The sequence below is a fragment of the Crocodylus porosus genome, unplaced genomic scaffold, assembly GCF_001723895.1.
Source record: "Crocodylus porosus isolate Cpor-Errol unplaced genomic scaffold, CroPor_comp1, whole genome shotgun sequence".
Classification (NCBI taxonomy): Eukaryota; Metazoa; Chordata; order Crocodylia; family Crocodylidae; genus Crocodylus; species Crocodylus porosus.
In genome coordinates, this window is record NW_017728886.1 from 139,367,315 (window position 1) to 139,385,364 (window position 18,050).

The 18,050-nt window shown below is 38.3% G+C and overlaps 1 long non-coding RNA gene across 1 annotated transcript in view; it reads right to left on the reverse strand.

Moving 5' to 3' along the window:
* Nucleotides 1–5,897: 5,897 nt before the first annotated feature.
* Nucleotides 5,898–18,050, reverse strand: part of LOC109324583 — a 21,080-nt gene continuing 8,927 nt past the window's right edge. The window contains exons 2-3 of the long non-coding RNA XR_002104963.1: nucleotides 15,305–15,311; nucleotides 5,898–5,908 (exon numbers count right to left, since the gene is read on the reverse strand). This is a non-coding gene — a long non-coding RNA (uncharacterized LOC109324583). The remainder of the gene's footprint in view (nucleotides 5,909–15,304; nucleotides 15,312–18,050) is intronic.

Genomic DNA, 18,050 nt, shown 5'->3' on the forward strand with positions numbered 1-18,050 from the left:
TTAATAAACTTTTCTAAGATCTTCCCCAGGATAGAAGTCAGGCTAATGGGCCTGTAGTTAGCCGGATCCACTCTCCTCCCTTTCTTGGAGATTGGCACCACATTGGCCTTCTTCCAGTCTTCACCGGAGCTTCACACATCCCCCTACCAGGTAGGCCACTCTGTCTGGGAGCCCCAGCATGGCTACACACTCTGTAAATGCTGTGATAGGAACCAACCACAAAATTATTGCACATTTTTGTTTAATAACTTTGTGCCTTTTTCTTTATTTTATGACACCATTAATTGCATTGATGTGTTGTTGGGTAATAATTTAAGATGTGATTAACTGGTTAATCTCATTTTAAGTATAATGTGTGCCAGGGACCTTAGGATAGTTGAAAAGTGCCATCTGATGTCCCAAATATCTACTCAATACAGAAGAGAGATTCTGTTTCATAGAACTTAAAGGAATAAAGAGAATAAATTACCAGGAAGTCAGAAATTACAAAAGCCCTAAAAAGTGGACTTATATTATTGTTGCCATTAAAAAAAAAGAAGAAATGGTTATCATCATCCCTCACCTTAAAACTGAGCTAAAGCTTCATAGAATTAATATCTTGAACCTTCCTGACTATATGAGTATTGTTTGCCAAAATGAATAATTCGAGTTGAATTTTAAAAATATTAGATAATGCTTTAACATAATAAATTTAGAAAAATACTGGCTTTTCCCACACAGCCACAAATTTGAGAGCTTTGTTTGGAAGATGTATTACTCATCTATCATTAGAGTTCTGTCACACTGATTATGTATTAGTATAATACATCATCAGTTTGCCATCACTTCTGTGATGTATTACTTGCTAACACAGAACTAGCTGATGAGAACTAGTTGTGGAGACTCAGCAACTTTTAATACACTGTTTAAAAACTACCAACACTTTTTAAAGAGTTAATCAGAAAGGGGATGATCTGAAAAGGAGAACATTTTCTTAAATGCGGGGAAGGTACAAATCAACCTACCTATTTTTAAAGAAAAAGCAGAGAAATTTGATTTCTCATCACTAGTAGGTGATTTAGTATTGATGAATGAAAGTGATCCCACAAAGTGGGACTGCCATGAACTCATCACTTTGACAGTATTCAATTTTTTCATAATTTGTATCAAGGGAAAAAAAAACACAGAAGTCAATAATAAGCATTTACGGTAGGAAGCATTCCAGCTATAACTGAAGAGAAGCAGTCAACGGAAAGCATGACAACAAACATAAAAGGAGATTAGTTATTTTAAAAGGAAAAAGAAATGCTTTATCCTGAAACCTCAAGTGGGCCCTACATGGTATACACAGGAATTAATTGAATCCTCAAGACTGAAGTGAAAAATTATTCTCACATAGGGAGATGGGCAGGTCCTCCTCAATGGAATCTCAGTCAGGGCAAAAGCACCCTTTCATATATCTCTGTGGCACCCACTAATATATCTGTTACAATTTTTTTTCATATGACTTAATCTAATATCTCTCCCTTCATTATTATCATGAAATGAATAGCTGTAATTGAAGGAATGGAAGAAGTAGGTGAAGAGGAATGTTAAAATACAATGTAGAACTTTATAACTAGGCATCACCTACATCAGTGCTTATTAGAATGGGTTTTTTCCAACATTTTTAGGCACATATGAACACAACTAAACAGGTTTTTATATTTATTTGCTTGAATGGAAAGAATCTACCAAAAAGGAATTAAAGACAAAAATGGGAGAAGCAATCCTGTTTATTTTTACCACTAATAGGAATTCTGCTTTTTTAGCAAGCCTGAGAAGTGGCATCTGATGTATGGTCCAATTTGGTTAGTATTTGAAATGATTTGAAGTCTTGGAATGAGAAAGAAAACCAAATCAGTAAGGACACCTAAGGGTTTATGATAACTACTGTATTAAAGCAGCATTTTGAATACTGCTCCATATATAGGATAGTGATTAACAAAAGGGAAAAAGTAAAAAAATTGACAACAACTTTTATCTTCCAAGGGGTATGATAATGACTGATTCTTCTTTGAAGACTTCTTTATTTTTTTTTCCACTGACAAAAGATTTTCATAACTGTAGCCACCCATTTGTAAGAAGGCAGCAGATGATAAATTTTGGTTGGCTTTTTCATGCACAAAGTCATATCACTGATAAATGTGGGACTATTTGTGATCCTAATCTGGTCAAATTGTCCAGCTACATTAACATGTGCTTCCCTTCTTTGTTGTAGTCACCTGCCTCATGGACTTTACAGCTAGAAGGGACCATATTATTCACCAGGTATGACTTCCTGCATTACATGGGCTATAGAGGTCCAGCAATTATTCAAGCCTCATATCCCTAGCTGATATCTGACTGATACTGTCACTCATCTCCTTAGATTGTAAATTTTATCTGGGAGTGTCTGTTATACAAGTGCACATTGCTTAACACTGAGGGATTTTGATCTGTCATTGGAATGTACAGATGCTCCTGAAGGACAAAATAATCAATTAAATTAGCTTGGGCAAGCTGCACAGCATTTGGCCTTAAACTACCATTTTAATATTACAAATAGGGGATGGTTAAATTTCCATATCATTTTATAGCCAGAGAGCAAAAAAAAAAGTGGGGAATATGGCTGAATTTCATGCTGAGATAAAACATATGTTTTTTTCTATGAAGCTTGCGTGCTCCATGACATAATGCATATTTCTTGAACACAGATGCACTACAAATCCATATTGCAATCTATGCAAAGCTGTAAAATTATGCAAATGTATTCAGTTGTAGGAGTTATGCATCTTGGAGTTGGCATTATGCAATCTGTCAACAGAAGCTTTTTGATGGACTACGATAACGCTTTGGGAATTCTTTAGCCACTGAAGAAGTCAAGATAAACTGCTCCCTTCTTTCAAAAAGTGCCTACTGATTGATCACACATCAATGAGTATCTCAGTAAAACTGGTCAGAGAAAAGTCCATGTTTCACATTGCATTCTTTTAGGATTGTGCATTTAAGGCTTATAAGAATATGAATGCAGAAATATTCAGGATAATGCAAATACCACTGGATATGTCTATATTCCAGTAAATCTGAATAAAACCTAATTGCTGTGGTACTTGTATTTATTTTTTTCATTTGCTCATTTTAATAACTTCAGAAGTCATTTATGGGGTCAACAGTCACATTAGGTTTGGTTTTGCATTAGTTTCACAACGAGAAACTGAAATTCTACTTCCTTTGACCCCATAATTGGCTCGCTAAAGAAAAACATTGCAAATGCACACACATTTTCATGACACAGGCAGTCTCTGTACATACCCCTAATAGCTTCACAGAATTATATCGGGTCTGACCTGAAGGCACTTGGTACTCATCCAAAGTAAGTAACAGAAAAACAAACTTTTATTGAAAAGAAGCACAGTTTTCATAAGAGTGGTTTGCATCTGCAGAGGCTTTTTTCAGAGGCATAATTAGGTATTTCTGTGCCCAGTGGTAGAGGTAAGGGGAAAGGAATAATGGTGAACGTGAAAGAATGGGGCTGGCAGGGGAACAGAATGTTAACTGGCATGGAATAAGTTCACCTAGGGGACATTTGCTCCAGCCACACAGGTAGATACAGACTCCTCTTGTCAGACATACTCCCACTACTCTTGTGATAGCAGTAACTCTCTCACAGCATCTGGTATCCGGTATGTACAACATGACTGTAAAAGCCTTAATTCAATGGTGGCTGTGGGAGGATTAATGCAGTAGCAGAGTAGCAGTTAAATTGCATCTCTTCAGACAAAGCTGGCCTTAGGGGAAATGGTACCCTGGGTGAATTTGTATTTTGGTACTTCCCACCTCCAGCAAGTCAGTGACACTGCTCAGGTGGGAACAAGGTGAGCAGACAGGAGCAGGTACCTCTCCATATGGATATTCCTGGACCAGTTCCTCCTGAGCAGTGGCTGGAGGTGCAGGAGGGAGCCAGGCTGGGCACTGTTCCTCCTGCCTGGGGTGGGGATAGGGTTGGGTAGGGTTGGGGGAGAGTGCTGCTGTGAGCATGTGCTTCATCTGAGTGTTTGGTGCCCCTTGACCATGGCACCCTGGGGGGCTTCCCACTAGGTTTGTGCAAAGCTTTGGCCCTTAATTCGATTCAGGAGAGATTCTATCTGATTTGGTGGTCAAATATCTGAATCTGAATCAAATCAGAAGAGCCTTCAATCCCTCCAAATTGAACTGGAACACTCCAAATTGATTCAGAAAGATTTGGAAAGATTTGGACATTCAGACATAGAGACAGCTTTAAATGTTTTTTCTACATACCTCTAGTAGCAGGGGCTCATGAGCGCTGCAATGCTGGGGTGCATGGAGTGTTCCACAGAAGTACGGGGGGCTCTCTAGCGTGCTCAGCAGCAGACCCAAAAATGGACCAAAAGCACTTCCAGTCTACTTTTGGGTCTGCTGGGGAGCACGCAAGGGGACCCCTGTGCCCCCCTGGTAACTGGTTTCAAAAACATTCTGTCATACCAGCAGACCTGGCCTAGAGGAATCTAAAAATTCTGAGCACATGACTGGACAAGGGTGTGATTTTCTGGCTGGTGTTGCCTCTGTGAAGAGCTGGTAACACTTGACTGAGGTAGGCAAATGCTGAGGTGCTGTCAGTCAGAGAAATGATCTCTGGAGTATCTTATTCTTTTCTCAGTGGTTAAGAAGACAGCAGAGAAGGGTTTGGGGTTTCAGGACACTCCTGAAGGTATGAGAGCATCCTGGAAGTGTGTCTCAAAGATGCACCAGACCTCATCCAGGGTCGGGATGTGTCACAGTATCAACAGAGATTATGGGTTCTTATTGCATTATCTCTACTAGGTTTTATATTCCCACTGTCCTTCAATGGGTTAATTGTTTTATTTATTCCCGTTAACCTATTCAACCCACCTTTGTTTCCCTCAGCCATGCTTCTTTGATTTTTAATTCCCTTCTACAAGCCAATTTATGGCACCTGAATTAGCATACTGCTTTTGAAAGCTTACACTTCTCTGAAGTAATGTGTTTCTAAGGGTAGAAACAGACCATTATTCAACATCACATTTGTGCCAACATAAAATATATTTGGTAGTGCAGGCGGTGAGATATAGGTGCCCCTACCTTTTGTCATGCTACATCAATGGCTGTGACAAAAGGTGCTGTAAAAGAGTACTAGTTTATTGTGGTGGATATCTATTTGCTCTGTGGCAGGAAAGTGAGGGCAACCTAGAGCTGCCCACACTTTCCAGCTATACTGGGTAGGTGCTTCAGAAATGTAAAGGACCTGATTCTATGCACCCCAGGAATTCCTATGTGGGATAAGTCCCCTCAAGCCCTGAGAGCACCTGTCTAGCTTTCCTTCCTTGCAGAGAAGCACCCTGGAGAATTCTGGGACACCTCTGTGTAAGTGGGGAAATTTGGGGTTCTCTGCTTATGAAAACCCACCCAGGATTTCTAGGGATGTGTCTTTATAAGTAGAGAAAGTCTGCATGGGTCCTGGCATGGGACCCAGCAAGTCCCTGGCTCCGGCCTCCATGCTGGGACTTGTGCTGGGTTCCATGCCAACCTGTCCTTCATGTAGAGGCATGTGTCAGCATGGGTCCTGGCAAGGAGATGTGCAGTAGCATGGGACTTGGGAAATTCCTAGCACCTGATGTCTCATGCTGGGACTTGTACTGACCTCTGCTTCCATGAGAAGCACAGGATGGCACAGAACATGGTATGGGTCCAGGCAAGGAGGCACAGGGCACCAGAAATTCCCCAACTTTCATGCTTCTCCAAGCTTCCCTGCCCAGATTTTCATGGATGGGAAGGCATAGGTTGGTATGACACTCAGTGAGGATCTGGCAAGGAGGCATGAGGCAGTTAGGGATGCAGAGAATCCTCAGGCTGCATTTTAGACCACTGTCTGATGTGGGACAATGGGCAATGTGTTTTGCCAGTAAAGCAGATTACCTGCGGCAAGATATGTCCTGCCACAGCTGAACTGCTTCATCTGATGGCATCTGGTTTACTGTAAGGTTCTACCCTGTCCTGCCTTGTACCTGATTTCAGACTAAGAAAGCTAGCTAGCTGTCTCTATGCAGGCACAGAAATACCTTTGAAAACCTAGCCCTATAGAGTTACTGAGACTGCTAGTGCAGCAGGGAGAGAAAATGTTCCCTCTTTCACCTTGTGGGATTATTCCCAGGATATTACTTACCTTCTGTAAAGTCAGAGGTTTAAAACGCTAACTGGAATTAAAATATACTTGTTCTACACTGAAGCTGCAAACAGCATTCAAGGAATATAAAGAAATAATCAGGCAAAATCCAGAGTTAAAACTGAGTGTGTCACAATATTAACAGTAATAATATATTTTCCAGGGTAATATATATATACTGTTACTCTAAGGATGAATTGCAGTAAATTAGGTGCACAATCTATGCTGTTTCCTACTTTCAAATGATTGAAATTATTTATCTCTGAATTTATCTCCAAGTACTCTACAGCTTTAATGATTTTAACTTATATATATTAACTTAGTGTATATATATGTTAAAATTAGCAGAACTAATATATATGCATTAGTTAAAATTAGCAGAACTAATATATAAATATAAATATATTAAAATCATTAAAGCTCTGGAATACTTGAGATAAATTTAGAGATAAAGAATTTCATTCATTTGAAAATAGGGAACAGTATAGATTGTACACCTAATTCACTGTAATTCATCCTTAGAGTAATACTGGCCTCCAATATTTTATAATTTTACAAAAATTTTTGGATCATGGACTTTTTTTCCAGTGGCCATATAAAGAGTGTAACTGCAAGTTCCTGTACAAAGAGGGCTAAAGGGAAATTAGAGCTTGACTCTCCAATCCTTAGCTGAATTTCCAGGTTCAGTAGTTAGAGAAACTTCTTTACTCATAAATTGACTGTGGTTGAAATGGAAGTCACTGAGGGACAATAAATATGGAATTGCTTTGTGCCATTTTTTGTCAGTCACCTTTCAGGCTAGGCTTATACATAAACTATGGAGGAGCTACTGCCATAGAATAAGGAATCAAAAAATATGGTTCCGAAGTAAAGTTCTATATTTTATATTTCTAAGTTTTGTGAGTCCCTCTCTGCACAAAACATATCCAAACAAGCAATAAGACATTTTCAGCACAACCCTGGAAATTTAGAAACTCACATTACTTTTTCATAGTGAGCTGTCACGGATTATGTTATCCAGGAAATAAATGCTGGAACAGTAACTCACAGCTGAGGTATTCAGTTGACTGACATGATAACATTCATTGAAATTTTACAAAGAGGCCACTGTGACTGCTCAGCCATCTGGGGAAAAGCTCTCCTGCCCAGAATGACCAAAACTGAGAATGGATGTGAGTAACTTTTAATGACAAGCTACTGATAAAGACCAGCATTATAACTGGTGTAATATGATGGTATTCAGTGGAGTTCCATCATACTTCAACTTGGCTCAACATAACATAATGCCAGAAGACATTTCAGCCTGTGCTACAACACAAATAGGTCCCAAATTATGGTGGACCCCTCCTTCAAGAAAACTATGGAGAATACAAGATATGTAGGTATTCAAGTTAACAGGAGAACACCTGCTGATTTGTAGACAAACCTCTGACCCAGTGATTCTCAACCATGGTGCCATGGTTTTAAGGCCTTATAAGTGTGCCATACAACATTAGCATTGTTAGATGTGCAAATATCTACACATGATTCACAAGATGAACCCAGACAGAGATTTGAAATAGGAATCTAAAGTATCAAAAATCCGTTGTGACTTTTCTGAACTTTAAATAGTAAAATAATTGCTTTGTTATTTTTATGTAGTCAAAAACCAAGCAAAAGCAAACAGCTGGTATTTTCCAAGGGGTATCTTGAGTCCAAAAAAGTTGAGAACCACAGCTGTAATCTTACCAGAGTTCCAGTGTTAACGGTAGGAACCTCTTATAAGTCCTCTTGTATGCTTAGTGCCAGGATTCCACCATCCTTACTCACACTGAGAATTTGCTTACTCTGCCACTAGTCCTATTCAAAGCAACGGGATGAGTTACAAGGTAATATATTACTCAGCATGAGAAAGACCATGAGAATTTATCTCTTACTAACTTGCCATTTTCATTGTGGAACTCAGATAGCCAAGGGGATTCCTTCTTTCTATACTAGTTGTATGTAAATTGGCATAATTGATAAAATATTATATAATGTGCCACATGAAAAAGTGTCACTTAAAGGTACATAAAAATTACAAGCTTGTGAAAGAAAATGTAAAATAGTTCTGATAGCGACTGATTGTTGAGGTTGATACTTGAGAACCCAGGATTAATTCTTGGTGACTAATAGAATCCTGTGTTTGGTACAATTATCTACAAATAATGGATATTTTGCTACCAGAGGTATATCTCCATAAAACTTTAAGGAAGAGGTGTCATAAGACAGCACCAGGTACTGGACAATAGCACAGGAACTTCTAAGGGAAAGCTGTTTGGCACAGTGGGGAAAAAAGTGTCAACAAGCTATACTGGAAAGAGAAAATGCCAAATGAAGCTTTTGGCTCTATTCTTTTCCTCAAAACTTTAATATAATTTGAAAATTGAACAAATAGGTTTATTAAGTATTGTCTCTGCTATCAATGCTTTAAGTCAGTGATATAGAACTATGGTGTACCTTGAGATCCTTTCAAGCATGTTGCAAGGTGCCCGACAATACTAGTACTGTTAACAAGTATGATTCAAAAGATAAACCTGGGTTTTTCAAATAGGAATCCCTAATGTTAAAAACATTCTGACCTGTTGTGATCTTTGTAAAAGAATTGCTTTATTATTTTTCAGTAGTTTAAAAAAGAGTGACAACGAAGAGTTGGCATTTTCCAGGAGGTGCCTCAAATCTAACAAAGTGTGACTTAAGTCTAAAAAACGTTGAGAACCATTGCTTAAGTAATATGTTACTATGACTGTTTTTGTCATTGTCTTACATGTTGTAAATTTATGATTTGTCTTCTCATACTTTGTTTGTTAAAGAATCAAACCAATAAAAATATAGGTCTCAAATAAAAAGTAATAAAACTTCTACAAGATCTGGGAGAGGAATGATTCACCGTATAATTCCCTTGTCTTCTGTGCGTCCCTGCCATATTCTGCCATTACTCCAAGGAAAGCAAGATTAGTTTATTTCTTTTCTTTTTTTTCCTTTCTTATAGCAGAGAGCAGCTCTATTGCAAGACAAATTGCAGTCTTGCTTCAAAATGTAACACTCAAACACTTAAAGCCAGTTCTTCAAGTCAATGAGAGTTCTGCCTATTGGCTTTTGTAGCAACAGGACAAGGCTTCTAGAGTTTCTGTAACAGAGATGTTCCAGAATGATGGGCCACAGACTTAGGGCCAAGAGTTACATAGGTAATTCTCTGTTCATCAAAATGAAAATTTATCCTCAGTACTTGGATTTAACCCCTGGCATTCTAGTAGTATTTGACTAATTTTCATTACCTTGATATAGAATTTGATAGCCCTTTCTTAACCTATTCCTGCACAACAATGTCAATTTCTCCAAATCAATTTTCACCTTTTAAGGTTTATTAATTCACTTTGTATACTGTAAGCAAGCTTTTTATAGGGTGTTTGGACATAAGATAATTTGCCATTTTGAATCTATTTCACATAGAGGGATATAGTGCTTCCTTCAATTAATGGTGGGTGTATCTACATTGTCATTAATGTGTCTTAGATATTGCACATTTAGTTTAGTACTTGCTTAATAAAATATGAACTAAATGTGCAGTAACTAGAGTTACTGTGTAGTAGCACTGGTACACAGTTATTTTGTGATGCTTACTGCTCATTAGCCTAATAACACTGCATTAAGCTGTTAGCATGGGTTTTCACCACCACACTACTGCAGTGTTATTAAGCTAATGTGCAGTAAGCGTTTTGTGTAGACACGCCCAATTAGCTGATAGAAGAAATGGAGAGAGAGCGAGCATAAACATACCTGTGTGTATTTTGCTGTGAAAAAAACTGCCTGTTTTGATCAAAGGAAAAAGAAAAAAACTTGGGGGAAAGTTAATTTCTTCACTCCTTCTTTTTAAAAGTATCTACATTTTTAGTGTCATTTTCCACATAAAACTTTTTAACACAGATCTATCACTTCTGAAGGCTGATCTGAAGGGTTAGGACTCAGTTGCAGTACAGCTGATGTAGTGAACAACATTAAATAGTTTATATTTTATTTTTACCTGGTTAATCTTTTCATCAGATTGAATCCATTTGCAGTTTTCTAGTTCATAATTAACAGGTCCTCATCATTACCATTTTTTAATCTAAGAATTTAAACTCTTTCTCCAATCTTCCTTCACAGTGTTTAAGAGAAGTCAGTGAAAAGTGTAGCTTCCTTGCACATTCCCACAGAAAATCTGAAGAGACCAAAAAAATCACATCTGTTCTCAGGAGTGATGGAGCTGCCCATATCTATTAGCATCAATGACAGCACTGCCAAGCTCAGCGTTAACCTCCCTTTATATTTCATTACTGCTTATCACTCTGGGGAAGTTCTAATTGGACAGCTGTGTGAAACATGGCCAGCTTCCTTTCTGCCAAAATGGGAACAAAATTAACTAAAACCTATAAAATGCTGCTTTGAACTTTGTTTCCTAATGGGCTAAGGAGTCCTATGCGGGTCTTCATTTACTGTAGTAGTTAATATAAATGTACATAAGGTACAACAAACACAACAACTGAACCCTGTATTTTTTTCAATTCAGGACACTCAAAGTGAATGGGTCCAAATCATCCTTGTTATCCATTGAAGTCATTGACTTTATGGCAGGGATGAGTGCACCCCAATGTATGGAAATGATGTGACAGCAGTTACTGAAGTTTGGATATTATAGAAAGCATCCGATACAAATATTCTTTTGTAATTTTAATCATTTTTGTTCAGTTGTGTTCATGTCTGCTTTATATTTGCTTTGTACAAATACTAGAAGGAAAAATTCACCTCATTAAGAAAAGAAAGTGCACATGTCACTTAAGTTCCATTTCATTCTATCTGGTATCCTTAAGTGTGGTATATGCCAACAAAGAGATGGGCTTCAACACTAGTGGACAATATGCTAGCATGAAGGATCAGGAAAAATGCTCATAAAGTTAGTGCTGAATTACACCTGTAATGATACTGTTATTTTTGCATTCTTGTGTTGAATTTGCATTTCAAACTGTTAATTACTTACAAAAGCCATCAAAGCTGAAAACAGAGGTGAAGAAAACATTCCTAATGATACTTGTACACTTGCAACTAACCTGCAACAGCTCAAATGTGCATCATGAGCTGTTTACAGATGATATGAAGTAGGATATGAACTATTACAAGTAATGATTGTAATGATTATATCTAAGGGGAGGAGGTTGCAGCTTGTTAGAGGGGGGAAAAGTAAACATGCCAGTTTTGTTTATTATAAACTATTCAAGCTACAGTGGTAAGACAAATTAATGCTTGCACAGAGGTGTTGCAACAAATAAAGTAGCATGTATAATGTGTGTTGTTTTGAATCAGTACATAGCAATTCAGTGGCCATGTCAGGATGCTAGTTGATGATAAGGCTACAAAGATTTGCCAGTCATAGGTAAGAGAGGATTTGGATTGTACTGCTGTATATACATAAGTGTTTACTTCTGGAATGAAGGCAGAATAGTCTAAGACCAGTGATACACACCCGAGAAGTGATGTTTCTGTCAAATCAGGACTGGATCATGCAGTTTTATCAGTTCATTGCAGTACATAATACAGTGTGGTGGAGCAAAAGAAGAACAAAAAACTGAAATAATGATTTACTTCCTGAGTAGTTTTTTGTTGCATTTTAAAGTCACTTGTAGTTTGGTTGTAATTTGGTTAACTTTTCTTTTTTACTTTCCCTTAAATCTGTTTTCTTTACAAAAGACACAATAGAAAAATCATACCCACTCTAACAGAACCATTATGGACTCAGAACCATGTTATGGACTCAATTATGGACCTTTGAAATACAGATTATATAAATATCTATTTGGGGAGTATTTACAAAGCATATTATTGATATACCAATATACCATAACAGCTCCAATCTGCCAGGGAAATACATATTTAGACCCTACTTATAATGCAGATTATTGACCAAATAGACCATAGCTGTTTCTTCTGAAATGGAAATCCATGCTTGGGGAGACTTGCTGGCTAAAGAATATTGTATCAAAGCTACCTTGCTTAGTGTCCTAACATACACAGATTCCTGATATGATGAAGCACAATGGCTTCTTTAGAACAGTTACAGGCAATATATTATTGGTGGGTTCTATTTGATAGCTAATCACTTCATAGTTTCATAGTTAGTAGGGTTGGAAGGGACCTGAGCATCTCATGAAGTCCTACCTCCTGCCATGGGCAGGAAAGAATACTGGGGTCAAATGACCCCGGCAAGGTGACTATCTAGCCTCCTTTTGAAGTCCCCCAAGGTAAGAGTGAGCACCACTTCCCTTGGAAGTTGGTTCCAGCTCCTAGCCTCCCTGACCGTGAAGTAGTGCCTCCTGATATCTATCCTGAATCTACTCTCCATCAGCTTTTGGATGTTATTCCTTGTTACTGTCAGTAGTGCTCAGAGTAACAGGGACTCTCTCATTGCCTGCTGGTCCCCCTTGGCCAGTTTATAGATGGCCACCAGGTTTCTTACTGTACACATTAAAAGGCTGTGTGGTTTAATGCCTGATCTTATGATGTGCTGAATAACTCTGAACTGCTCTATGACCTGAAAATCTGGAGCACTTCAGTAACTTCCAGGAAAAGGTCTTTGAACTTTGTGATTCCTGGGAACTTGTAAATTATGGTCATTTATATTTGCATAGGTTGATTTTTTTTTTAGCATCCTGTTCTCATATTTGGATAGTGTATTTACTATAGCTTTTTACATTTGGAACCTGTTCCCCATAGCATTGTAGTACATTATGAACTACATGTTTATTTCAGCTTCATTTCTTGGACTTTATTTAGTAATACACAAATCTGAGGAAGCTAGGAGAGAAAGGACAAGGGTGAAAGGTGAAGAAAAACCTTTAACACTTGATTTTTAAACTTAATTGTTTTTGAGGCAATTTTAAGATACCTTTCAACAAATGTATAACCCTGACATCATTACAACAAAAGGAGAGAGATGAAAGATAGGACAACAAGTTATTGTATAATTGACACTTGTACTTCATCATTTTTCATCCTTTACAACACAGTAATTTTGCTTTCGGTATTCTTATTCTGAACAGTTTTGGGGTATCCTTCATCTTATAATCATTTGGTAGCTCAGGCTAAAGCATAGCATTAGTAACATTTTAACTGTTTTTATTTACAATAATATGATTACACATACACTGGTTATAGTAAATCAATAAGCTCATAGTATTTCTGAAACTATGTGGCATATTACTGGTCGGGGCAGAAGGAGGGAGAGGGGAGCTTATATTTTATTTAATAGAACATTACCCAGGATTTAGAAACCATTTAGCTAACACCACAAAAATAATTAAACAAGAATGTTATTTTTCTTGAAGATAGTATTTTTTTCAAGTTTTTTCTTTTAAAACTTTATGAACAGTAGGCTGGGAACATTAGCAAAAGCAATGGGATTTTTTATTATAAAATTCAAAACAGTAACTCTTTCCTATTTACACTAATGCCTTATTATACTGCTAAAAGTACAATTTGGCCTTAAATGGATGTAAATATAATTTATAGGAATATTGCATCTTTTTTTATTGTAAGACCCCTTTCATACTAGCTGTGTTGGAAACATGTCTCTGCATAAATAAGAATCAATACTCTTGTTTCTAAGACTCCTGGCACACATTACACTTAAGCCATTAAGTTCATCATGTTTTAAATAGTTACCTGACCACACATTAATGCAATAAGTGGTGTGATAAAAGAAGGAATAAGGCACAACATTATTACACAAAACATGTGTAAAATATGTGTTAACGTTTTGGCTGATTTCTATTATGTCATCAATTGAATATGTGGTCAGGCTGGTTTGGGCTCCTAGCACTGGGGTGAGATGGATTCAGGGGCTTCACTGTACCCCCATGGCTGGAAGGCCCTTCAGCTAATTCAGGCTTCCTGCCACAGGGATGCAATGGCATTCTGGGATCTGATGCTTGATCCCACAGTCATGCACATGTTTAGGGCTCTGTTTCTCATATTTCTGAGGCAGGCAAGGTTTTTTGAGTAGATGTGATCTCTTTTATTTGACCAACTGAGTAGTTGGAAAAAAGTTCTTAGCATGCTTTCAGTCACAATCACCCTTCTTCAGGCATATGGAGTCTCTGCTTTTCTGAGACTGAGGACATTTTTTGAGCCATTTTACAGGTGACAGTTTCCAAAGTACCCTTCTTACCAGGTACAACTGTTAGCTGCAGGATGGGAGAACCCCAGATATAGTCTACTTAAAAAAAATGGAACTGATATAGACTCCTGCTACAACATATGTAACCATATAGTATAATAATGTGAACCCCTTGGACCTTAGGCCTTTGGTTAGGCTTCGGTAACTAGGCATATAAAGCTGTATTGAAGGTTAATATTTTAGTGACCTTAACTCTTCACTTCTCTTAATCTAAATACCAAAATGCAAGGTATTTCACCCAAGTCTGAAAACTTCCTAATTTTAGCCATTGGGAGAAAACAAGAATAACTTTTTGAAGGGTTGAGTTGTTTCCTTGATTTCCCCCCATAAACCTTGCAAGTTGTTAAATGTCCATACTACATTAATTAAAATGTGTCATTAATTATCACTAGTACCTAGTGTAAACCAGAGGTTTTTTTCAGAACAGCGATTTTCTGCTCTTGGGCAGAAAAAGCATGTAAGGAAAAGGATGCATAACAGCATCAGCAGAAACCAACCCTGGCACTGTCATCCTTGATATGAGGTAGTGCTGATGCTGACAAGGATGACTGACTGACAACAGCAGTGCTTCAAAATGACTGTATTATCGATTATCCCTGGAGTTTGTATTTTTTGGGGGGGAGGGGTTGTTTTTTAAGAAAACAGCTATTGCTGCTTTATACTTGAAAGACTATAGGTGGATTAAAGTTAGGTGTTAATTGAAAGCACGGTGGTTATTCTTGAATATATACCCACAAAAATACCTTGTTCTTGTGGGATAAGGTAAAAGAAGCAAGGGACTCTTGTTTCAGAATAATAGTGTCCCCAGAGAGGTCTTTGCAATAAATTATTTCTGAATAAGCCCAAAGGAGACAACTTCATTTCCCTGTTTAGACAAAACCACTAAATTCTCTGAAGACTGTTCGCTTAATTAGTTTTGATATAGAAAAAGAGCAAATTTTACCCTCTTTCAAAAAAATGCAAGACCCTGCAAAAGTTCTTGCAACAAGGAGAAGAACAGAACATCGTTAGTAATGCTTGCTACCAAAATGGCATTTAGCTAATTATGTTTTTTTAAACCTGAAATAAAGGGAATTTGAGGACAGATATAAACTATAGTTTGTCTGTTCTCAGCATCTGCTTCTGATAATTATTTTATATTCAAATGAATAAAATATTCAATTTTGTAAATGATAGCTTCAGGTGTGTTGTTAGTCATAGAGTCAAAGACCTTGAGTTGAAACTTTTTTAAGGTCATAAATTGAAATTTAATGACCTAAAATTAACACCTCAATATTAATAGAAAGCAGAAGAAAGTTTTCTGCATTATAGTGTGAGGGAACATCTCTTGTTTTATATATTTAGGCAATTTTACTGTTTTTATTAACTAATGTAAACTGGCTCCTGAGAGCAGCTGAGTATAGGAACTGCATGTAGGTACTTAATACCTCAGCATCAAGCAATGTCCTAGGGGCCTTAGCTAGTTCCCATTACAGTCAATGATAATTTTTTTTCATTGACTTCAAAAGGAGTTGAACCGGACCTTTTATATGCAAAAGAAGGCCACAAACCTTTTTAAAAGCTTACATATGTACTTAGTGTACCTGCTCTCTGGTGCCTTTGACTTAGTGATGTGACTGCTCATGGTGCACTCATATCACAGAATGTAAAGTTAAATCTGTTTTTGGCAAAGGAGATCCAAAGATTTAGTCCTCAGAGGTTCCTTAATTTGTTGTAAATATTATATTTACTTGAAAGTAGAAGTAGTAGCAGCAGATGCTTAAAGGCAAGGTACGGATTATATCAACAGCATCACAAAGGCTGAGTGATTTGGATGGGGTGCTAGCTGCATACCACTGTACCCCACATGGCCACTCTCTGGTGCTCAGCCCTTCTCTTAACACTTTCAGGTGCTTAGCACCCCTTACACCCTACTTCCCAGTGCTCACAGTATCTGTGGCCCAATTTTAAATTTCTAGTTCTACCTCTCAGCAATATTTTCTGTGGTGCTAAAAGTCTCCTTATAGGCGAAGAGGCAGTGATTAAATGTAAGGAACCAACTCTAATTCCCCATTTCTGAGGGCCAGACTAGTGCCCAGCAGCTTTGTCTGACTTTTTGCTGTTGTCAGACAAAGACAGTTGCATTGATGTACAATCTTTAATAGACTTGTGATCTTTTTCACTGAGACACCCGACACTCTTGGACACAGCACTGAGCTACTCTCTGCCTAGTGTAGTCTCTGCTGTGTAATTTCAGCCAGGCTCCAGCCTGAAAGGCAGCAAAGGGCCATAAACACACTAGGGAATGTAGCCCCACAGGCTCTTCTGTGCCAAAAAAATAATTCAGACTTGAAGTGTGCAGTGCAGCAGATGCGGCACTCTGTTTTCCAAGATCAGCTTCTAACAAGCCATGTTTCACTGAAAGATATAACTCACATGGTACAATGGATAAGCAATAATACAAATACAGCAGCTTATCTATAATGTTGATGTATATAAATATATCCTAGTAGTACAGCATCTAACAATATTTTACCAGTTTCATTTCTGTACTAAGAAGAAAGCTGTTATGGTCAGTAGAAGCATTATATGGTCAGTAGAAGAAATTGACAAAAGCTAGAGATCATCTATTTCAATGCAATTCAGCTTCTATTTCCCTCAGTGCCTCAGGGGATGCAACAGAAACCCCTCCTGGATATCAAGAGAAAGTATTTATGCAGAGTGTCTGAAACACTCAATGGAATGAGCTAAGACTTGAGTCCAAAATCAAAGATGATAAAAAGTCCTTTTTCAAATATATAGGGAGGATGAAGAAAGCACCAGGAAATGTGGGGCCCCTGCAAAAATACTCTGGGCAATCTGGTGGTTGTGCCAGAGGAGAAAGCAGACCTCTTTAACCAATTCTTCACCTCCATTTTCTTGTGCAGGGACCGGGACTTCCCCACCATGATGCAAGGCGGACTCGAGGGGAATGCTTCCAGATCTCAGGTTGGGGAGGGCTGGATTAGAGAGCTTCTGGAAGGGCTGGACATGTTCAGCGTGTCCAGATGCTCTCCACCCCAGGGTGTTGAGGGAGCTAGCAGGGGTTATTGCAGGGCCCTTGGCATGGCTTTATGAGCTCTCATGATGCTCGGGCCAGGTGACAGACGATTGGAAGATAGCCAATGCGGTCCCCATCTTTAAAAAAGGGAGGAGGGAGGACCCGAGCAACTATAGGCCCATCAGTCTTACCTCAATCCTAGGGAAATTCTTTGAGAAGATCATCATGGAGCACATCTGTGATGGGCTGGCCTCAGGGATGATGCTCAAGGGCAACCAGCACGGTTTCATTAGGGGCAGGTCATGTCAGACCAACCTGATTGCTTTTTATGATCAGGTCACAAAGGCATTGGATGCAGGTGTCACATGATGTAGTCTCTCTGGACTTCAGCAAGGCCTTTGACACTGTCTCCCACCCCAACCTTCATTAAAAAATTGGGCAACTGTGGCATTGATGCCTACACAGTCAGATGGACTGCAGATTGGCTGAAGGATCATACTCAGAGGGGGGTGGTGGATGGTTCATATTTGACCTGGGAAGAAGTGGGCAGCGGAGTCCCCCAGGGCTTGGTCCTCGGGCCCGCACTGTTCAATTTCTTTATC